Here is an 11422-nt window from a genome sequence, read left to right as displayed (position 1 = left end):
CCAGGTGCGGATTAGTGCTTTCATCTGCCTGGTTCGCGTGAGTTGCAGTTGTTCCCACAAGTTGAAGCTCCTCTTTTCAACTTGTAGGCTACGAGCTTGACCTTCTTTACTTCAGGGATGTCCATATAGTCAAAAAATCGCTCAACTTTAGAAAGTCAACCGAGAAAATCCTCAATGTGTAGTTGGCCATTGAAGTTAGGAATATTAACCCTCATCTTGAATTCTCGATTTGTTCGATCTACTCGATCGCCGCCATGTCTGGGGTGTTGGAAGATTATGTCGTCGATTTCCTCCTCACTGGAGCCCCCTTCCTCAGGAATGACCATTGGATGCACTGCCGGTACTATCCTGCGATCAGGGTGATTAATTGGGGGTGGAGGATTGCCACCAGGAACACGGAGTTGCCATAGATTTTTCACCAAGAGATCTGCTATGCGGTTGATGGAAGCCTGTAGCCCTTGCATGGCTTACTGATTCTCTCGTCGTGCTACTTCGAAAGTTGCCGCCGTTAAAGGTAAATTCTCTGGAGCACCGCCCATGGGATTGTTGCCCGACCCGTCGTTAGAAGCCATCAATCCGAGGAGAAACCTCGCTTTGATACCAAACTGACGCAGGGGAGGACGTGAGGTCGAGCACCGTCTTCCTCAAGAGGATAACTATTCCGAATCCACGGAACTTCTCTGGACTCCTCACAGAGACTTCTCGAATCCACGAGGAAAGAAAGCAGAAAATAGAAATAAATTCTAATAAATTCGAAATTGATTAATGAATGAGTAAAAACGAGTTCACAACCCTTTAAATAGGGGTACCAAGCAATGAGAAAGAAATCAGAATCAAACTACAACTAAAACTCCTAGAATTCGCGACTTACTATAAATAGTAAACTTACTATTTATAGACGGTTGTGATGTGTCTATTAGTGCGCAAGGTTTTCGGCCAAAAATAATAAGTGTCCTATTTGGCTTCACCAAACCGTTCTCCTAATTATTATAAGCTCTTTTCACGTTGGGCGCAACTCCTAAAGCCCGACGGATGAAGAGTTATAATCAAACTAAAACTTAATATTTATAGTAAAAACGAAATTAAAATAGGGAAACGACTGTCGATCAAGGGGTTTTTCACAATTCCGGGCTGCGCAACCCGGCATAATAGGGTTGGTTGGCTAAAGTAGCTCGTTTTACCCCAAAATCATATATTTTACGTCAGATAACTCATTTCAGATTGCGAGATACGCTCGATCTAAGGTCCGATGGTCCGGATCACTTCTGTCGTCGACTGGGCCTTTTCTGATCCATTTTGGCCATGAAACTGTCCGCGACCTGCTCTACATCAACTTGTGACCGGGTCTGGCTTGGTCCGGATTAGTCTAGGCCAGACCTAGAATCAGATTGGTTTAGACATGCTAGACTTGATACTAAGTCAAGTCAACTTTGGGCCAAGCATTTTTCAAAACCAAATCAAGTCAGATTAGCCCCGCTCAGCCTCGATGCCCACCTCTACAAGTTGGTTTAAGCCCGGTCAAAAGGTGAGACGGGCTTGTTAGTCAGCATGCGCCGGGATAAATCTCTCCTCACAGAGCTATCCTAAAATCAGCCAATGAAGCACCTGTGCCAGGACGAGCCCTACGTGAACGGCTCAGGTTAACCTGAAAAGGTGGACTAACCTGTGCCGATGAGAAAGGGTAGCGGATTGCCTGCAGCACCCGCCACAGGGAAATCCCTCTGGCACCACGAGGCCCAAGCTCAGTGCGGGCCACTGTGATGTGTGTGTTTTATCCACGCTGTCCATCCATTTTGCCTGCTCATTTAGGACATAAGCCCAAAATTGATGCAGATCTGAAGGTCCAGTGGACCACACCACAGAAAACAGTGGGGCTTGAACTCTTACCGTTGATAACTTATTTGAGGACATGGAATTTTTGGATTAAGCTTAAATTTGTGTTTAACCTTCATCCAGGTCTGTCTGACCTTATGAACAGGTTGGATGCTAAATAAAACATCACGGTCTAGCCTAGGAAATTTTCAACGGTGGCCGTTCAATCCCCACTGTTTTCTATGGTGTGGTCCGCTTGACCTTTGGATCTTTATCATTTTTAGGCTCATGTCCTAGAATGATCTGGAAAAACGGATGGACGGGGTGGATAAAATATATCATGGTAGGCCCACAGAGCTTGGGCCACGTCCAGGCAATCCGCTTCCACTCTCAACCGTTTATTTCTTGGAAATGTATTAAAGGGTTGCAATTGGGAGATTCGTTTTGCATGGCCCATCCAAAGTCATGTAAACCATATTGACGGTTTGGATCACTAAAATACGGTTCCAACGTGTACAACACAAGCATTGTACAATCCGCGCATTTGCAGGCACGTGCGGGACGCGGATTTCCTGCGGAAGGCTTTGGCAGGAAGTTCCTGCGCAAGGATGCTAGTTGGGGCCCCCTGAAATGTATGTAACAAATCCATTCCGTCCATACATTCTGAGAGATCATTTTAGGACGTGTGACCAAAAATCAGGTAGATAAAAAACTCAAGTAGGTTACACGAGAGGGACAATTGGGAAAGAAATTCCTACCGTTGAAACCTTTCTGGACTCCACCTTGATGTTTATATACTGTCCAAACCGTTTATAAGGTCATTCCCAATGGGATGAAGTGAAAAAACTGAAAATATAACCGATACAAAACTTTTATGGCTATAAGATTGCTTCAACGGTGCTCACTGTATGCCAACTGTTTTTATATCGTGTGGCCCACTTGAGTGTTGGATGCAGATTATTTTTGGTCGAACGTCCTAAAATTATTTATAAAAATGTATGGACAGGATGGATTTATCACGAACATCTCATTGGGCCCCACCCAGTATCCTTGCGTAGGAACTTCATGCCAAAGGCTTTCAAGGAAATCCGCGTCCGCACGTGCGGTCGCTTCAACGGTTAGGAGGGAAAGTTTCCCGCCATTTCTCTCTACAAAGAAAAAAGGCCATCTCCCTCGTCTCCTTCTCTCCACCTCTCTCGAGCCCAAACCCTAGCAGTTCTTCTGTAGGGCAATGGCCGAAACCCCAAAGAAACCCAAAACCTCTCCCTCCAATCCAAAACTCCATTCTCCATTTTGGGCCCTCTCGATCCCTCCGACGCCCTCTCCTGTCACTCCTCGCCGCTCTCTCCGTCGAATTCCGCCCGCTGCGGAAACCGAAACCCTTCGGAAACCGGATGCCGACGTGCCCACAAAACCCCGTGCTCTGAAAACTCTAAAATCCGCCAAAAAGGGCCAAAGATCGAGGCGTGAATCCAAGAAACTGCCGTCCGAACCTCCATTCTCTCCCATCTCTCCTGATCTCGCGGAACCCAAGAAGAGGAAACGGTCGGATGGGAAAATTGCGTCGAGATCCGCTTCTCGGGCTTCGAGGATGGTGTGTTTCAAGCGGGAAGGGGTGAAGAGGGAAGTGAAGAGGCGCACCTATTATAAGAAGGTTGTGTATGACGGTGGTGAATTTGGGATTGGCGATGATGTTTATGTGAAGAGGAGGGAAGACGCGAGCTCAGATGGTGAGGATCCGGAGGTAGAAGAGTGTCGGATCTGCTTCAAGTCCGGGAAAGCAGTGATGATAGAATGCGATGATTGTTTGGGCGGGTTTCACATGAGATGTTTGAGGCCTCCATTGAAAGAGGTTCCGGAAGGCGTTTGGATTTGTAAGTTCTGCGAGGGTCGGAGAACGGGGAAGAAGGTGGAGTTTCCGAGGCCTCCTGAGGGTAAGAGGCTGAGTAGAACGGCGAGAGAGAAGCTTCTTTCGAGTGATTTATGGGCGGCACATATTGAAAGGTAGCTGGTATTAGTGGGAAGAATTATGCAATGTTCTAGCAGAATTGACTGTGGCCAGCATTTGGCAAAGGTTGGGCCCATCTTTCAATGATCCTGACTGTTCAACTGGTGGGCCTCAATGCGAATTAATGATGCTGTAGAAAGCATTTTCTTTGGTCAATCCAAGCCATCTGATAATTTTCCCTGGAATGCTTAAAAACAATGAATGTTAGCCAATGGTCCATATGCAGCAGGAAAGTCCACCAATCAGATGGCTGGAATTGTTTGATGGAGAAGATTTTCTGTCCAAAGCAAGTCCGTGTAGGGCCCACCAGATGAACAATCTACATAACTGAAAGATGGAGCTCATCCGTATGCAATCTAGACTGAATGAAAATATCATTGTGCCTACAACACCTCTATGGAAATTGGTTGCATTTTGTAAATTCTATTGTTGTTATGTGTTTCCTTTATGTATTTCTTTTTTTTCTTTTTTCTTTTTTCTTTTTTTTTTTTTTTTTGGGAATTTGAACAGTTTATGGAGGGAAACGGATGGTACCTACTGGTTTAGAGGTCGATGGTATATAATTCCTGAAGAAACTGCAGCTGGAAGACAGTCACATAATCTTCGTAGAGAGCTTTACCGCACGAATGATTTTGCTGACATTGAGGTAGATGATGGGAACAGTCTCTTTGCTGTTTTTCTACTTTCTGTTGATGCATTCCACACAAGATGTTTCTGTAACTACTGACATGGCCTAACAAAGTTTTTTGTTTTCCGCATCCAATTGATCAAACATATATAGATCGATTTTTGCACATAGGAAAGTTGTATTCTTTCCTTTCTTGTATGTGTGATGGACAAGTCATTTGTTGCTTTGTTGACTGAGGTACATAGGATGCTTGATCTAAAGCCGGTGTTTTGATCAACCCCACAATGGCATGGGTGGCTCCACCTTTGAGAAACCTAATTCTTGCATCAAGCGGACTGCATCATTCGGCTTCCCATGCCACAGCATTGCCCATATTAGATAGTCCTAGCTGTCCAATGAAAATGGACATGACAACCAATAGTTTGCATTCAGGCGACCCAATGGGGAAATTTCATGAAAATCTGCATCCACCATGGCAGCAACCATATGAACAATTTGGATCCCCAAAAGGTGGGGCCCGACATTTATAACTCTTTGGCTAAGAAAATGCTAACATTGTGTGTTTCCTCTTGTATTGGATCTTGGATGATTTTTGCAGAAATATGCTTAGACAGTGAAACCTGAATGGAATTGTTGAACCTTTGATTCACAATAGTGGATAAGCAGACAAGGAAAATTCTGAGAACAATCACATGATGAGGAAGGAAATATGCTTTTTTTTTGCTTAAGCTTGAAAGTTGAATTTACCTGGAAACAGCAACGCATTAACTAAAGCCAGCATCGTTAAATGGTAGACTGCAAACTAGCAACTGTTGAAACATTACAAAAAACAAACATTTCTTTGCGACCACAATCTTGTAGGAAAATAGTACTGATAAAATTATGTTGCTAACCTTTTCCTATGACTTGCATTAGTAAACACCTGTGTATTTCAGGTACCAGTTTTTTTTTTTTCAAGTTCATTGCCCTGGTAAAAGAAAGACTGCTGCAGCAGAAGATATTTTTACTATTTTTACTTCCAAGTTGGGAAAATTGTGTAAGGAATACTGATTTTCTGGGTTTTCACTCTAAGATTTCTGTTGTTAAAATTTATGGTATTTTCGTGCAATTATCATATAGGTTTTTGAAATAACTGAGCATGTTTGGTGTTTGATGATGATATCTCCACCAGATGTGATGTGTTGACTGTTACTGTACCTTTTGACCTTTCATATTGAGCTGAGCCCCTGTATAATTTTGTGCAGATGGAATCTGTCCTAAGGCATTGCTATGTTATGAACCCTAAAGAATTTTCTAAAGCCAGCAGTGAGGGAGATGATGTCTTTCTCTGTGAATACGAGTATGATGTCCGCTGGCACAGTTTTAAACGTATTGCAGATCTCGATGATGAAGAGGTAGGTTTTTTAGATTCTACTAAGTCACATTGAATTTGGAGTATGAATTCAGAAGTGATGGTGTTTTAGCAACTCACGTTTTGAAGTTCAATTTTTTTATTGCATCTCCAATGATGCATTTTTGTAACTTCATCTGATATTTCAACAGAAGTATTTTTGTTAACTTTTGGATAGAGAGAATCCAAAATGTGGACATGGAAAACTCCTGCGGAATTGTCAGCAAATGGAAAACTGTGGAAGCCAACTATGATTCCGTTGTTTGGTTTGGAGTATAGTTTTCCATGGAAATGTTAAGAAGTCAATGGTCAAAGGGTGAAAGTTGTCTTTCATAACTTTATTTAGCATGTTTTTGGAAGAAATTGATATTCACATTTTTTTTAGTAAAGCCCTGGAAATGGAAATTGAATTCCACAGTTACTATTTACACAAACAACAGCAATCCATGAAATTGAATTCATTTCCAGGGTGTTATCTCAAAACAAACACCCCCATCCACTACTGATGCAGGTTCTTCGTGGACTTCCCTGAAGTATCACCTAAAACATCTCCACAGAATGTGTGAAATGTATATCATGATCAGGACCATGGTTTTAATGCTGAGTCAACTCAGTATCAGTGGAGAATGAAATGAGTCCCCTGCTCATTGTGTTGGTCAATTCCAAGTTCTAACCTAATCAGAATGAGTTGGTAAGAGTGGCACCAGTTTTAGTCATTGAGCTAGTCGCACCTCGGAACCTATATTTAAGACATATCAAAATTATTTATCTGCTGGGTCGTCTTGTGGATGACCCATAGCCCAAGAAGTAGGTGATTAGAATATGATGGCAATATGATCAGTACACTGCAAATGGATGGTAGCACAAATTTGAGAAAAAAGAACTAGGGTTCAAATTCAAAGGATAAAACTCAAATGGCAGGAGTTTAGATCATCCAATTACCACAAAGGTTGAGCATGTTTACCATGTGTATGGCAGAGCAAAGACCATGCAACTTCCGTGAAATGTTCATCTTAGTAGCATTTCTCTACTATTAATTATAGAGAAGAGAAGAAAAAGGTTTAAATTTTATTGGTTTCACTAATGGCAGAATGATGGAGAAGCAGACAATGATGAAGATTGGGATTCTTCTAAAGACTCAGGATGTGATACAGAAGAAGACTTTGAATACAAAAAAGAAACTGAGATAGGTTCATCAGCTGCAAAATACCCAGCTAACAAATACCAATCCCATGAATTGGCAGCGGTATGGTTCTCTCTGTTTTGTATATTTGGATATTACAGTGTTGTGGCTACTTCCATCTAATGCACTTTCAAATGTTGTGTTCTAAAAATAGAACTCACGGAAGGGGCATATCTTTGGTCTTCAGAAGATAGGGACAAAGACAATTCCAGAATATGTTAGATGCCATAAGAAGACCGAACTTGAAAGAGCTAAAGCTACACTGCTATTAGCCACTTTACCAAAGTCGCTGCCTTGCAGAAATAAGTATGTGTTAATCTGTTGGGTTATGGTTTCGCTGTTTGTGCATTATGGCTTTTAGTAAAGGCATGTGCTCATATGACAGAGAAATGGAGGAGATAACTGCATTTGTCAAAGGTGCAATCTGCGAAGATAATTGTCTAGGGCGCTGCCTCTATATTAATGGTGTTCCCGGAACTGGCAAGGTTGGTTTCTCTTTTTAATAGTACTGCATGTTTTTCCTGCCATTTCTAAGAAGGTAGCGATTCATCTAATGTTTATGTGATGTCATACATGTAGACGATCTGGAGTCTAGACCATCCAAATCATGCCTGTCATGTATGGGGCATAGCCCGAAATCACACTAACTGGGTGATCTTAATCATCTGATTTCACGTGTTGAATTTGGACTTCTGACCATTTAATTCTCAACCATTTGTAGTCCACCAGTTGGGTGGATAGAATCATTTGATTAACGAGATATTCATGCTATGCTCTCCATCCACAATGGGCACTGATTTTGATGGTGTGGATTCGTGTACATACATGCCATGGCATGGTGGATGAGTCACTGCCATTTAGAAAATGGTGGCAAACATCCCATACCTCATTTTATGGAAATAATTTGTTGATTTTCATTTTCTGGTGCCATTTGTGAGTTACTGACAAAGGATGATGGTTTCCTTTTCTGAGAATGCAAATACTCATGTTTTTCCACTTGCGTGTTTGACTACATCAAACTGCAGACTATGAGTGTACTTGCAGTAATGAAGAATCTAAGGTCTGAAGTCGATGCAGGAAGTATAAGACCCTGTTGCTTTGTAGAGATTAATGGTCTGAAATTGGCCTCCCCGGAGAATATATACAGGGTAACGAATTTTTACATTAATTGTATCCTTAGTTCCTTACTCGAGTCATGTCTTTTCTTGTCCTCAACACATTATCTGGACATAAACACAAAGCTTTTACAGGTCATATATGAAGCTTTAAGTGGACATAGAGTTGGATGGAAAAAAGCTCTTCACTTGCTGAATGAGAGATTCTCCGATGTTAATAGAGTTGGCAAAGATGAAAATCAGCCCTGTGTTCTACTCATCGACGAGCTTGATCTTCTTGTCACAAGGAACTAGTCGGTAATTTCTGCAGCTTATGGTTTATTTATTTTCCAGTTACTAAAATGCAAACTGCTAATGTAATGTCTTGAGGACCTTTTTATTTTTGTGTGGCTGTTTTTAAGATTTAGAAGCATTAATTTTTGTAATCACTTTTTTTTTTTCCTGATGACAGGTTCTGTACAACATTCTTGATTGGCCTACAAAACCGCATTCTAAATTGATTGTAATAGGTAGTGGTTTATTTGAAAAACAGTGCTTTTCATGTGCTGAATTGTGTTGTAGTGTTGTGATTATGATAACACTATCATCACTCGCTATTTTATATTCTTGTTAATCGCAGGCATAGCAAATACTATGGATCTTCCAGAGAAGTTGCTGCCCCGTATTTCAAGCCGCATGGGCATCCAAAGACTATGTTTTGGTCCCTACAACCATCAACAACTGCAGGAGATCATTTCAAGCCGTCTTGAGGGCATTAATGCATTTGAGAAGCAAGCTATAGAATTTGCTTCCAGGAAGGTTGGTCTTGAGCACAACAATGGTCTTGTGTTCTGCTTATTATAAAGGGTCACAATCTTCTGAAATGGATGTTGGAATGCTTATATATACATATGTAAACATGCATACATAAAAACGCATGTGCATGCATAGTGGTGCATATGAATCCTCCATCTTTAAGGAACTTCATGGATCTACGTATAGTATTCTTACAAAAGCACGGATTACCGCATGCATCTGTGCACCAGTACAGACTAATTGTCGTTCGCTTGTGTTATAGTGCATATGTTAATGTCCGGAAAGTGTTGTTATCCTGTGGTACTCAAATCTTTCAAATCTCTTAATACCCATGTCGGATATGATGCAACAGGGATATGGTGGTGCATGGTGGATATGATTCTGTGTCAGATATGGCTTGGACATCGCCGTATATTTTAAATGACAACAAGTAAAAATCATAAGAGTATATTTAATCATCATCATCATCATCATCATCATCAAAGCCTTATCCCAACTAAATATGATCGGATACACAAATCTTGTTCTGCCATTCCACTCTATCAAGGGCCATCTCAGTTAAACCACAGGCATATGAATATGTTAAAAATGAACAAAAAATGTTAAAATACGTTAATGATGAAATTACTAAAACATTTGATATACAAGCGTGTGTGTGTGTGTCTGCCTTATATGTGTGCGCGCATGTGCGTGCGTGCGTTTGTGTGTGTGTGTGTGTATTTATCTATCCAATAAATATTAACAATATTGCACATTTGTTTAGGTTGCCGCTATTTCGGGTGATGCACTTCGTGCCCTGGAAATTTGTAGGCGTGCAGCAGAACTAGCTGATTATCAACATAAGCAGTTGCCACAATCAACAATGCCATCACTTGCTGTTCATGATTCTCAAGCAGGTACATAGAAGTTTCTGAAATGCAATATAAGATACTCTTCTACTCATCCTCAACCATGACAAGATGATCAACAGGCACAATTATAGGTATTATAGTCCACAATTTTTATTTTTATTTTTTAAATGTTAAAAAGATTTGAGTGTATAATCCCTATAATCACACCCTTAGCTGCATCTTGTCATGGCTGAGCATGAGTTCCCTTGTTCATGTGATATAATCAATTCCATATTCATGGCAGACATAAATGTTTTTTTCTGCTTAATTCAGCTGGATTTGAATGTTCTGTTGAGCTAATGTAATTTTGACTCACCTACACTTTACAATTGTGATTAAGTTGTTTTCAGTTGTGAAGAAAATTGAGGACACTAAAATCTGAACTAAGATTTTAGGATTGTTTAATCATCATCATTGCCATCATTGTTGTCATCTTCATTAATAATCATAATTGTTGTTGTGGTTTGGGTTTTATTAATCTGCACTACACTGTTGAAGAGTGTTTACCTTCACCAACCTTTCACCGATCCTCATCAGTGGATGTGTTATAGATACATGCCATCCATTAGAACAACACCACATAGGCTACTGCCAAAACCCATTGTTTGAACCATGCAAAAAGTAGCCTATAGTGCCTATCAAGTGGATGGTCAGTACGTTTCTAGCCTACCGTTCAACTTTTCAGGATAAATTATATTCATCATCCAATTAATGGATGTTGTAGGTTGTATTTGTAGTATTGATATCATTACATGTGTCGCTGGTTAGGGATAGGGATAGGTGTATTGATATCGCCGATATTATCGTTGATACTCGGAAAATGTATCGTGGCTGTCAAGACCCAGATTTCGGGTACCTAGCGTATAATTCGGACCCGAGATCTATGTCATGACTTGTACACCAAGTGTACTTAAACTATTAAATTGCTTACAAAAATCTCATCTACTCAGTAGCTTTACCGTAGATCTACGTTCCATTCATACTAAGAATTATCTCATAAACAAGAAATAACCATTTATTTCAAATAACTAATCATAAACATAGTTAAGGACCCTCCCATTCGGGGTCTTATGAAATGAAATAAACATGTCCAACAACTTGAAAAATTAATTAACAATCTAAGAAAATCATATATAATAAAATAAAATCATGGCTACTCTAAAGCAGTAATTTCTTCCTCTGTCAAGTAGGGCCATGTGTGATGAGGACATCGTGCACACGCACGCCCGCACACCACCACCTTTACGCACGTACGTACGCAAAAGGAGGACCCCACCATCGATCTGGCTCGATGACGACGTACAGGGAGGGCCTCCTAGCTAGAAGACAATTTTTGGGTCAGAAAAGTGGGCCCAATAGTCAAGAAAAGCCCATCATGAGATCTCATGATCGTGGCCCACTCGTCGGATTGATTTCATATTTTAGGTTTTGTTTATTGTTATTATTTAGAACATTGTGAACGCTTTAGATTTCTCTATTTGGTTTTTATTTTAATTTACTTCATCGCCAAGTAATAGGTTGTGCGCATGGTTTGAGTTTTGGGGTATAGGATTTTTCCTATAAATAGGCACGTCTTGTAGTTCTTTTGAGGCATTGAAGTT

At 40.7% G+C, this 11422-nt stretch overlaps 1 non-coding gene and 1 pseudogene across 1 annotated transcript; both read left to right on the top strand.

Annotated features, from left to right (window-relative positions):
- Positions 1–3011: 3011 nt before the first annotated feature.
- LOC131249933 (origin of replication complex subunit 1-like) lies at positions 3012–10126 on the top strand (annotated as a pseudogene).
- LOC131223596 (small nucleolar RNA snoR28) lies at positions 5756–5830 on the top strand. Its single transcript, XR_009160576.1, has one exon. It is a non-coding gene; the product is annotated as a small nucleolar RNA snoR28 (small nucleolar RNA).
- Positions 10127–11422: the final 1296 nt, after the last annotated feature.

The sequence above is a fragment of the Magnolia sinica genome, chromosome 1 (genome assembly GCF_029962835.1).
Source record: "Magnolia sinica isolate HGM2019 chromosome 1, MsV1, whole genome shotgun sequence".
NCBI lineage: Eukaryota > Viridiplantae > Streptophyta > Magnoliopsida > Magnoliales > Magnoliaceae > Magnolia > Magnolia sinica.
Note: the sequence above shows the minus strand (reverse complement) of the source record. Positions and strands in the feature narration are given on the sequence as shown.